Raw genomic sequence first — 11,824 nt, 5'->3', positions numbered from 1 at the left:
GGTCCATATCCATCCAAACCTGCACTACTCATGTACCCGTCTAACTGTTTCTTAAACGTTCCTCTGGCCGTTTGTTCCATGCACTCACTGCCCTTTGTGTGAGAAACAAATTTACCCCTCACATTCCTACTAAATCTTTTCCCCTTCACCTTAAACCTATGTCCTTGGGTCCTCGATTCCCGTACTCTAGGCAAGAGACTGACAAGACATCAACCCGATCTATTCCTCTCATGATTTTATTTAACTCTGTAAGATCATCCCTCATCCTCCTGCACTCCAAGGAACAGAGTCCCAGCCTACTCAACCTCTCACTGCAGCTCAGACCCTCTAGTCTCGCATCATTTGATAAAATTTACTCTGTAATCGCTAGACCTTTTTGCTATTAGCATGTCAGAATTTGTCTTCATATTTAACTTAATTTAATTTAAATTAGTTTATTTCAATCAATAATGAATTGAGTATGACATAAAAATATTCTATTCTCTGATGTAGTAAAATATTCTAATCTTGTAAGTTACAACTTCAGACCAAATTTTGAAAGAAATGTGCATTGGCCATTGCACCTTGAGCAAAATCTATATCAACAGCTTGAGTTTAATGAAAAAAAAACCCTACATAGATCATATGACCATGTGATTGGAGCAGAATTAGACAATTCAGCCCATCAAGTCTACTCCACCATTCAATCATGGCTGATCTATCACTCCCTCCTAACCCCATTCTCCTGCCTTCTCCCCATAACCTTTGACACACGTACTAATCAAGAATCTATCTCTCTCTGCCTTAAATATATCCACTACTTGGCCTCCACAGCCTTCTGTGGCAAAGAATTCCACAGATTCACTGCCCTCTGACATTTATGATCAAAACATTTGTTTTGATTAATTCAATGAGCCAATGAAATATTTGTTGCTTTTGTTCAAATATGTCCACTTTAAAAAATGTTTAAATTCCCCGGGAGCACTGATTTCCTCCAAAATGCCAAGATGAACAGGTTTGGAATTTAATTGGCTTTGGTAAGAATTGTAAATAGTCCCTAGTTTGTAGGATAGTGTTAGTGTGCGGAGATTGCTGGCCGGTGCAGGCTCGGTGGACTGAAGGGTCCGTATCTCTAAACTAAAACTCAAAGAGGATGGTACTCTTGCATGGAATGAACAGAAAGAATTTTAAATGGTTTAATATCTCTGTGAGATATTGTTATTTTCCAAGGTTCAATTTGAAGTCATTTTTTACTCTGTATATTAATGACCTGCCAAATGTATGCGATCATGCAATATTATTTATATGCACTGATAATTATGCTATTTTCTCTCAATCATCTTCACTTGTTGGCATTTGATCACGTTTAACTGTTAATAATAAATCAGTTTGATTCTCAATACTGAAATAGTCATTAGATCTTGGAGCAGAATTAGGCCATTCAGCCCATCATGTCTATTCCATCAGTCAATCATGGCTGATCAATCTTTCCTTCTCAACCCCATTCTCCTGCCTTCTCCCCATAACCCCAATCACCATTTCACTACTTTACAATGGTTTTAAGTTTTACATACCATCGCCGACCAGCAATCCCCGTTCACTAGCACTATCCGACAATTTACAATTTTACCAAAGTCAATTAATCTACAAATCTGTAGGTCTTTGGAGTGTGGGGGGGAAACCAGAGATCCCAGAGTAAACCCACGCAGGTCACAAGGAGAATGTACAAACTCCATAAAGACAGCACCCATAGTCAGGATTGAACAGGGGTCTCTGGCGCTGTAAGGCAGCAACTTTACCCCTGCGCCACCATGCTACCCAAAACTGAACCTTGCCTTTTCTTAACTTGTGATAATGTTCACTGCTTATTTGTTCATAGATTACCTACTTAGCAGTACTACTGGGCATTAATAAAATCAACAATTTGGAACCTATTGATTAAATAACCGTTTAATTAGTTTGGTACGGTGTAATTTTACTGAATTTGTTATACTATTAACAACAAGCATATGCAGCATACTCTGACCTGTGCAACATCCTATAGGGAATGGGGAGTGCCAGTTGCATAAGAACTGCTAAATAGTTACTGTAGGTTGACACAAAATGCTGGAGTAACTCAACGGGACAGCAAGCATCTCTGGAGAGAAGGCATGAGTGTCGTTTCGGGTCGGGACCCTTCTTCAGACTTGGCCTCCACAGCTTTCTGTGGCAAATAATTCCACAGATTCACCACCCTCTAACTAAATAAATTTCTCAACTCCTCCCTAAAAGAGCATCCTTTAATTCTGAGACTATGACCTCTAATCCTAGACCCTCCCATTAGTGGAAACAAACTCTCCACATTCACTCTATCCAAGCCTTTCGCTATTCTGTATGTTTCATTGAGGTCCCCCCTCATTCTTCTAAACTCCAGCGAGTACAGGCCCAGTGCCGATAAATGCTCATCATAGGTTAACCTAATCATTTCTGGGATAATTTGTGTAAACCTCCTCTGGACCCTCCCCAGAGCCAGCACATCCTTCCTCAGATATAGTGCCCAAAATTGTACATAATATTCCAAATGCAGCCTTATCAGCACCTTATGGAGCCACAGTATTACATCCCTGTTTTTGTATACAAGCCCTCTTGAAATAAATGCTGGCATTGAGTTTGCTTTCTTTACTACCAATTCGACTTGCAGATTAACTTTTTGGAAATCCTGCACCCGCACTCCCAAGTCATTTTGCACCTCTGATTTCTGGATTCTCACCCCATACGACTTTATTCCTACTACCAAAATGCAAAATGCATGATTCCTTACTTTGCTACACTCTACTCCATCTGCCACTTCTCTGCTCACTCACCCAACCTGTCCAAGTCTTTCAGCAGAGTCCCTGCTTTCTCTACACTACCTGCCCTTGCACCTATTTTCGTATCATCCGCAAACTTGGCCACAAAGCGTTCAATCCCTTCGTCCAAATCATTGATATGGACAAAAGCTGGAGGAGAGGAGGGGCAAGACAAAGCCTAGCAAGTGATACAGATGAGTGGGGTTCTTGATAAGCAGATCGTTGAATAAAGGCCAGAGATGGAAAGCCAAAATGGTACGAGGCAAGTATAGAATAAGTGGTCATTGAGAAGCCAGAGGAAGTAGTGTAGGTGGAAAGGTAGAAATGGATATGAATCCAGGTTGGGAAAAGGGAAAAGGGAATGGGGAGGGGGGGGAGGTTGGTTGAAGGAATGAAGGGGGAAAAAAAGGTTGTCTGTAAGTTAGTTACGTAAAATTGGAAAATTCAATGTTGATCCTGTTAGGTTGTCAACTAACAAGGTGCTGTTCCTCCAGTTTGCGTGTGGCCTCAGTCTGGTAATGGAGGTGGCCCAGGACAGAAAGGTCAGTATGGGAATGGGAGTTAAAATGGTTAGCAACCGATAAACAAACTATAATTCTCTTTTCACACTTATTTTGCAAAGCAGGTGAAATAATGACATTACTCAATATTCCTAGCAACTCTTGCTAGTTGCAGGAGAATTCCAGGTGTATAATCAGTGGATAAACGAGAGTCTGTTTGCTATGTGCATATTTTAGCAATAATATCACTAAATATTTTTGCAAGAAGTTCATTGCAGCTGCCTATAATGCCCACTGTTAAGGCTGTAAAGCTTTCTTGAAGAAATTAATTTGCAACATCAGTTAAATATACTACAAATACCTACTTAGTTATTTGTGTACTAAACACAGACAAAATGTAAACTCTTTCCTTTTCCCATTTCCTTTATATAGTGGGTGTGAATTACAACCTGTAGGATATTCAATGGTGCTTTTATTCTCACAAGTGAACAGTGAAATTTGTTTCTTACAAACAGTCCAGTAGACTATTGCCAAACCCAAACATAACCCAATTAGCAAATGTACAGAAATAGTCCACTGATCGCACGTGCAAGACGCGCCTTGTATTGCCACCATTTTTAAAGTGCAGTTCACTCTCTAGTTGCTTTCAGCAGTGCCCTTTCCAGACGAGCCCCAGGCTGCTGCAGGTCCTCCAACCATCACCTTCCCTTGGACATGTGGTTCAACCAGGGAACCAATGTCCCTTTCCTCGCAGGTCCACCTTTGTCCACCGGGGGCATCTCCAGCAGCCAACTTCGAGGTTTGTAGTTTTCTATTGTATCAAAATGTGAATTACCTTTGTGCCAATCAGTTACTAGCAGTCATACCTCTGAGTTAGTGGCTCATGAGTCTAACGGTCGTTCAAAAGATTTAAGCGTAACATCCAATTTGACACAAAGATAGACACGGAATGCTGGAGTAACTCAGCGGAACAGGCAGCATCTCTGGAGAAGGAATGGGTGAAGTTTCGGGTTGAGAAGGGTCTCGACCCGAAATGTCACCCATTCCTTCTCTCCAGAAATGCCGCCTGCCCCACTGAGTAATTCCAGCATTTTGTGTCTATCTTCGGTTTAAACCAGCATCTGCAGTTCCTTCCTACATTTGGGATGACAGATGGCACAATGGGCTAAGTGTTCGGCTGGCAACCGGAAGGTAGCCGGTTCGAATCCCGCTTGGAGTGCATACTGTCGTTGTGTCCTTGGGCAAGACACTTCACCCACCTTTGCCTGTGTGTGAATGTGTGTGAATGTGTGTGAGTGATTGGTGGTGGTCGGAGGGGCCGTAGGCGCAGATTGGCAGCCACGCTTCCGTCAGTCTGCCCCAGGGCAGCTGTGGCTACAGAAGTAGCTTACCACCACCGAGTGTGACTGAGGAGTGAATGAATAATGCGATGTAAAGCGCCTTGAGTATTAGAAAGGCGCTATATAAATCCCATCCATTATTATTATTACATGTCTAATTTGACACTGCAGCCCACAAGTGCCGCACTTAGAGCTGACACCTTCTTGCAATGGATGTTAAAACATAACCCTATACACTCCCATGTACAAGGTTTCATGGTGATATCTTGAACATAATCAAGAGGTTATTTCCGATGTCCTGGTCAAGACATATTGTTTAGAAAAATATTTGGTCGTCATCACAATACTACTACTACAGCCCTGTATAAAAATTGGTTGTTGAGTTTTTACACTACAATATTGGTCATGCTTTAGTAAATGCACTATTAGTGGCAAATTGCATTAGCAGTTTGAAATTGCAAAAAAAAACACATGCACCTGGTAAATAAACTAGAATTGGCTTTTCACACTTACTAGGCTCAACACTTAAAATTGTCTTTCTTTTAGTTTCTTCACCCCTGCACCCAACTTCACTACCATGTATAGACACAATGTACTGGAGTAACTCAGCAGGTCAGGTAAAATCTCTAGAGGAAAAGCATTGGAGATGTTTCGGTCGGGACCCTTCTTCAGACTGAAGAAATATCATCTATCCTTTTTCTTTAAAGATGTTGCCTGACCCGTTGAGTTGCTCCAACACTTTGTAATTTGGTATAATCCAGCACCTGCAGTTCTTTGTTCCTACATCTTCACTACCGTGTAAGCTTTGCTCTGAAAGGTCAGTGGTCTCTATCTCAACCACTCCCTGAGGCAAGACATAACAAGATCCAACACTTTCAGGATAAACTGAAGATAGGCACAAGAACTGGAGTAACTCAGCGGGACAGGCAGCATCTCTGGAGACAAGGAATGGGTGACGTTTTGGGTTTAGACCCTTCACCTATTCCTTTTTTCCAGCTATATGTGTCTATCTTCGGTTTAAACCAGCATCTGCAGTTCCTTCCTACACCTTCAGGATAAAGAGGTCTTTCTTAGAATGCACTCCTCACCTTTATAATAATTTTACATGCAGGTACACAGCGAGCAGTGTACAGCAGGCAGTGAAGAAAGCGAATTGCATGTTGGCCATTCATAACAATAGGAGTTGAGTATAGGAGAAAAGAGGTCCTTCTGCAGTTATACGGGGCCCTTGTGAGATCACACCTGGAGTATTGCATGCAGTTTTGGGCTCCAAATTTGAGGAAGGACATTCTTGCGATTGATGGATTACAGCATAGGTTCACAAGGTTAATTCCCGGGATGACGAGACTCTCATATGTTGATAGAATGGAGCAGCTGGGCTTGTACACTCTGGAATTTAGAAGGACGAGAGGGGATCTTATTGAAACATGTAAGGTTATTAAGGGTTTGGACACGCTAGAGGCAGGAAACATGTTGGGTGAGTCCTGAACCAGGGGCCACAGTTTAAGAATAAGGGGTAAGCCATTTAGAATGGAGATGAGGAAAAACTTTTTCACACAGAGAGTTGTGAATCTGTGGAATTCTCTGCCTCGGTAGGCAGTGGAGGCCAATTCTCTGGATGCTTTCAAGAGACAGTTAGATAGAGCTCTTAAAGATAGCGGAGTCAGGGGATATGGCAAGAAGGCGGGAGCGGGGTACTGATTGTGGATGATCAGCCATGATCATATTGAATGGCATGCTGGCTCGAAGGGCCAAATGGCCTACTCCTGCACCTATTGTCTATTGTCAAATGTAATTAGGCCCAGTATACCAAATATTCCCCAAAAAATTGATTACCAACACTTGAAGTACTTGTGCACCTCAAAAATGTGTAGCCAACAAGTTTTCCCATTGCCTTCCATGGATCTAGTCTGGCACCTGGTAGAAAGCATCTAGGTCATCATGCTGAGTTAGCCGATGGTCGTCATTGAATTTTATTTTATTTATTTTATTTAACCTTTATTTAACCAGGATAAGTCTCATTGAGATTAAAAATCTCTTTTACAAGAGAGTCCTGGCCAAGACAGGCAGCAGCACAGTTCCACAGTTACAGACAATAATTTAAAAAAAACCCAACAGAGAACATACAAATAGAGTCACAGTCAGATTCAAATTCAGCAGGGGTATTAAAATTAACAGCAGACTCAGCAGAGCCAGGGACTTGGTTAGGTTGAACATTCCTTGAAATCATATTTGTAAAACAAACAGACACAGTTAGAGACAGGAGGAGACGTGTGCTGCCATCTTGGATTTTTGCCACAGAAGATGTCGAGACGGTGCAGGTTTGGAATTCCTCCCACACCACACAAAAGCCAGACCGGCCCGGTCAGCACCGGCAAGGCAGTAAGGGGGGGGGGGGGGGGGGGGGGGCTGTTCTGGATGCAGGTGTCAAAGTCCAGAAAGATTTTCTCCCCTCTTTTGGTGCACTAGTTTCATGGCAGGTTGCCAGCCACAGTTGTGGGAGCTCGGCAGTTAGTTGATAAGACTGCTCGCAGTCCCAAAACAAGCAGAAACTTTTAAAATAAATCTCTGCAGCGTCGCAGCGATACTCCAAGATGTTAAAGGTTCCGCTGTGCCTCCTCCGAAGTCCAAAAAGATGAATACCATGCCATGCAAGTATACATGCATCCAGGTAAATGTACAGAGTCTCTTGCCCAGCGTGGATGAATCGAGGCGCAGAAGACATAGGTTTAAGGTGACGGGGAAAAGTTTCAATAGGAATCGGAGGGGTAATGTTTTCACACAAAGGGTGGTGGGTGTATGGAATGAGCTGCCAGAGGAGGTAGTTGAGGCAAGGACTATCCCAACGTTTAAGAAACCGTTAGACAGCTACACGGGTAGGACAGGTTTAGAGGGATATGGGCCAACGTTGCGCAGGTGGAACTAGTGTAGCTGGGACATGTTGACTGGTGTGGGGAAAGTTGGGCCAAACGGCATGTTTCCACACTGTATCACTCTATGACTCTATACAACAATGTTGAGAAAAGTTGCGGATGAAAAAGGCAACACCAATTATCTTTTGGACCTGCAGAGACAGCTCTTAAACTATGTCTCGCAGACAGCCTCATGGGTCCTAGTCGATATGAACCACAGTCACCACAGCATTTGGATTGCACTGAAGTCTACCAGAATTGGTGTGGAGTGGCAGAATTGCAGATAGTATTTAGAGATGCAGTGTGGAAATAGGCCTTCTGGCCCACCAAGTCCACACAGACCAAAGATCACCCGTTCACACTAGTTCTATCCTACACACTAGTGACAATTTAGCCACTAACCTGCATATCTTTGGAATGTGGGAGAAAACCGGAGCACCCGGAGAAACCCCATGCGGTCACAGGGAGAACGTGCAAACTCCGTACAGACAGCATCGTAGTCAGGGTCGAACCGGGGTCTCTGACTTTCTGAGGTAGCAACTCTACCGCTGAGCCACTGTGCCATCCTAGGAATCCCTATTGAAGTTCTGAAGCTTGGTGAACTTTAGTCACAAATCCTCAATCTCATAGTTCATACCTGGGACAAGTAGGGCGATCCAGAAACATAGAAACATAGACATAGAAAATAGGTGCAGGAGTAGGCCATTCGGCCCCTCGAGCCTGCACCACCATTCGATATGATCATGGCTGATCATCCAACTCAGTATCCCATCCCTGCCTTCTCTCCATACCCCCTGATCCCTTTAGCCACAAGGGCCACATCTAACTCCCTCTTAAATATAGCCAATGAACTGGCCTCAACTACCTTCTGTGGCAGAGAATTCCACAGATTCACCACTCTCTGTGTAAAAAATGATTTTCTCATCTCGGTCCTAAAAGACTTCCCTCTTATCCTTAAACTGTGACCCCTAGTTCTGGACTTCCCCAACATCGGGAATAATCGTCCTGCATCTAGCCTGTCCAACCCCTTAAGAATTTTGTAAGTTTCTATAAGATCCCCCCTCAATTATCTAAATTCCAGCGTGTACAAGCCGAGTCTATCCAGTCTTTCTTCATATGAAAGTCCTGCCATCCCAGGAATCAGTCTGGTGAACCTTCTCTGTACTCCCTCTATGGCAAGAATGTCTTTCCTCAGATTAGGAGACCAAAACTGTACGCAATACTCCAGGTGTGGTCTCACCAAGACCCTGTACAACTGCAGTAGAACCTCCCTGCTCTTATACTCAAATCCTTTTGCTATGAATGCTAACCTCAGTGAAACAGCAATCCTCATGAATATAGACTCATCCAACTGCTTCTAAGCTTCCAAATGGTGTGTCACAGGAATAGTCATTGCCGTGGTCCTTCGCAACTTGATTGTATGTACTATGGGCAAGGGATTTTGTGTGTCTACCAAATCTATTCAGCACATGATGGGCCGAATGGACTAACTCTCCTAGAACTTATGAACTAGCTCTTCCCAGTGGCTGAAAAGCTGCTGTTACATCAGTCCATCTGGAGACTTAGTTTTATGGTCCCACAATGGCCTAATCAATAACCTCAGAACGCACAGTTATTGAGTCGTCCTCAATCCTGTTGGACTGCCAAAGCCAAAGAATATGTATGAAACCAAATAATGAAGGAAAATGTTAAACAACTGCAAGACGCTTCATGATGAGACACTTACGGAAATGTTGCTTTTAGCAACATTCTGCCAGAGTTCCTCATTAAAATCATTCATCTGTTCGTATCAATCAGTTTATGCATTACTTCTGTGAGGATTCCATAGTATGCTCACTTCAATTGTTTTTTTTCCAGAATTAGCCACTGATTGCATACAAAGATTCACGTCATACAGGACCCATTGGCTGTGATGTTCCCCCCCCCCCCCCCCTCCCCACCCACCCATGTTAATCCAACCTTCTGCTGAATGTCAACCTTCTAAATGTAATGGAATAAAAATATTAGCTTGGTAGGAGGAGTGGGTTGGTGATAGGCAGGCATGATATTTGTTTTCTGTGACTTAGTTGAGCACACTTTCTTCCAAAAGAGTTTCTCTTGACCATTATCCATTGGGTAAAGCACAATCTTAATTCCATTCTCATATGTTCGTTTGCAGCCACAGAATCAATGCCTGGCTTCCATTCCTGACCTGCAGAAATGCTACTTTATGCAAAGTCTCCCTATATTTTATTTTAAGTCTTTTTCAAGCCAGCAATTATAATTAAATATTTCATAGTATTCATTAATGACTAGATGCAGAATGCAGACAACCCACCATTAAGACAGGCAGGGGGAGGAAAAATGTTCTAATATAATGATCGGTTTCACAGTTCGCAGTTTTACTTCACACAAGGCCACGTTATCTGCACCTACATCAGGAAACAAAGGATGGAAAATAAACCATTTGTGTGTATTTTTTATTCACGTTTTTTTAAACCTACATTACGAAAGAATTAATTTATTTCTGTGTATATCAATTTTTTACGTACTGATTATTAACAACCACTTTCTGTTATTTGCACTTTATTTGCAGTTTATTTATTCATGTGTGTATATATTTATATCATGGTATATGGACACATTTATCTGTACTGTAGTAAATGCCTTACTATTTTTCTGTGTGCTTAAGCAAAGCAAGAATTTCATTGTCCTATACAGGGACACATGACAATAAACTCACTTGAACTTGAACTTGATTTGTGAATTTAGTAAAGGACGAATTTCAATTTCCATTTCCCGAACAGTTGTAACACAGGGACGCCTTTGCATATTTCAATAGTTCAATTGTGGGGAGTGTTTGCGTAATTATTCAATAAAATGAAAGAAGCAAGTACTGTATATGCAGTGCAATACAGTACGGGTTGCTGTAGCAGAGATACATTTCTGACTGAAGGAGAAATCAGCTGATGACGGATCTCATGAACAGAACCAGAGTTCAGTATTAAAGGACGTCCAGATGAGGAGGAATTTCTCTAGTCAGAGGGTGACGAATCTGTGGAATTCTTTTCCAGATTATTATCTAAATGGCGTCAAGTTGGGAAAGGGGGAAGTACAGTGGAATCTGGGGGTCCTTGTACATCAGTCTATGAAAGTAAGCATGCAGGTACAGCAGCCAGTGAAGAGAGCGAATGGCATGTTGGCCTTTATAACAAGAGGAATCGAATATAGGAGCAAAGAGGTCCTTCTGCAGTTGTACAGAGCCCTAGTGAGACCACACCTGGAGTATTGTGTGCAGTTTTGGTCCCCTAATTTGAGGAAGGACATTCTTGCTATTGAGGGAGTGCAGCGTAGGTTTACAAGGTTAATTCCCGGGATGGTGAGACTGTCATATGCTGAGAGAATGGAGCAGCTGGGCTTGTACACTCTGGAGTTTAGAAGGATGAGAGGGCATCTCATTGAAACATATAAGATTGTTAAGGGTTTGGACACGCTAGAGGTATGAAACATGTTCCCGATGTTGGCGGAGTCCAGAACCAGGAGCCACAGTTTAAGAATAAGGAGTAAGTCATTTAGAACGGAGATGAGGAAACACTTTTTCTCACAGAGAGTGGTGAGTCTGTGGAATTCTCTGCCTCAGAGGGCGATGGAGGCAGGTTCTCTGGATACTTTCAAGAGAGGGCTAGATAGGGCTCTTAAAAATAGCGGAGTCAGGGGATATGGGGAGAAGGCAGGAACGGGGTACTGATTGGGGATGATCAGCCATGATCACATTGAATGGAGGTCCTGACTCGAAGGACTGAATGGCCTACTCCTGCACCTATTGTCTATTACCACAGTAGGAAATGTGGAGGCAAAGTAAGTGGATATGTTTAAGGCAGAGATAGATACATTCTTGATTAATACGGGTGTCAGGGTATATGGGGAGAAGGCAGGAGAATGGTTATTAGGAGGGGGAGGTAGATCAGCCATGATTGAATGGTGGAGTAGACTTGATGGGCCGAATGGCCTAATTCTACTCCTATCACTTATGAATCCTTACCCTGGGGTAACGGAACCATACCCTGGGGGTGTTGTCTGTGTTCTGCTCTAAACCTCTCCCCTTGAAGAAACTCCCAAATCCTTTCATTATACTTTTGACTTGAACTTCAAGATGCAATGCAAATACAATCTGGAGTTGAATGTATCTAATGTCTCCCGCTCTGATGAAGACTCATTGATCCAGTTTCTCTTTCTCCTGTTTCTGGTCAGCTGTGTTTTCAGCAAGTTTAAGTTTTCATATTGAT

The sequence above is a fragment of the Amblyraja radiata genome, chromosome 4 (genome assembly GCF_010909765.2).
Source record: "Amblyraja radiata isolate CabotCenter1 chromosome 4, sAmbRad1.1.pri, whole genome shotgun sequence".
In the NCBI taxonomy this organism is placed as follows: domain Eukaryota; kingdom Metazoa; phylum Chordata; class Chondrichthyes; order Rajiformes; family Rajidae; genus Amblyraja; species Amblyraja radiata.
Note: the sequence above shows the minus strand (reverse complement) of the source record.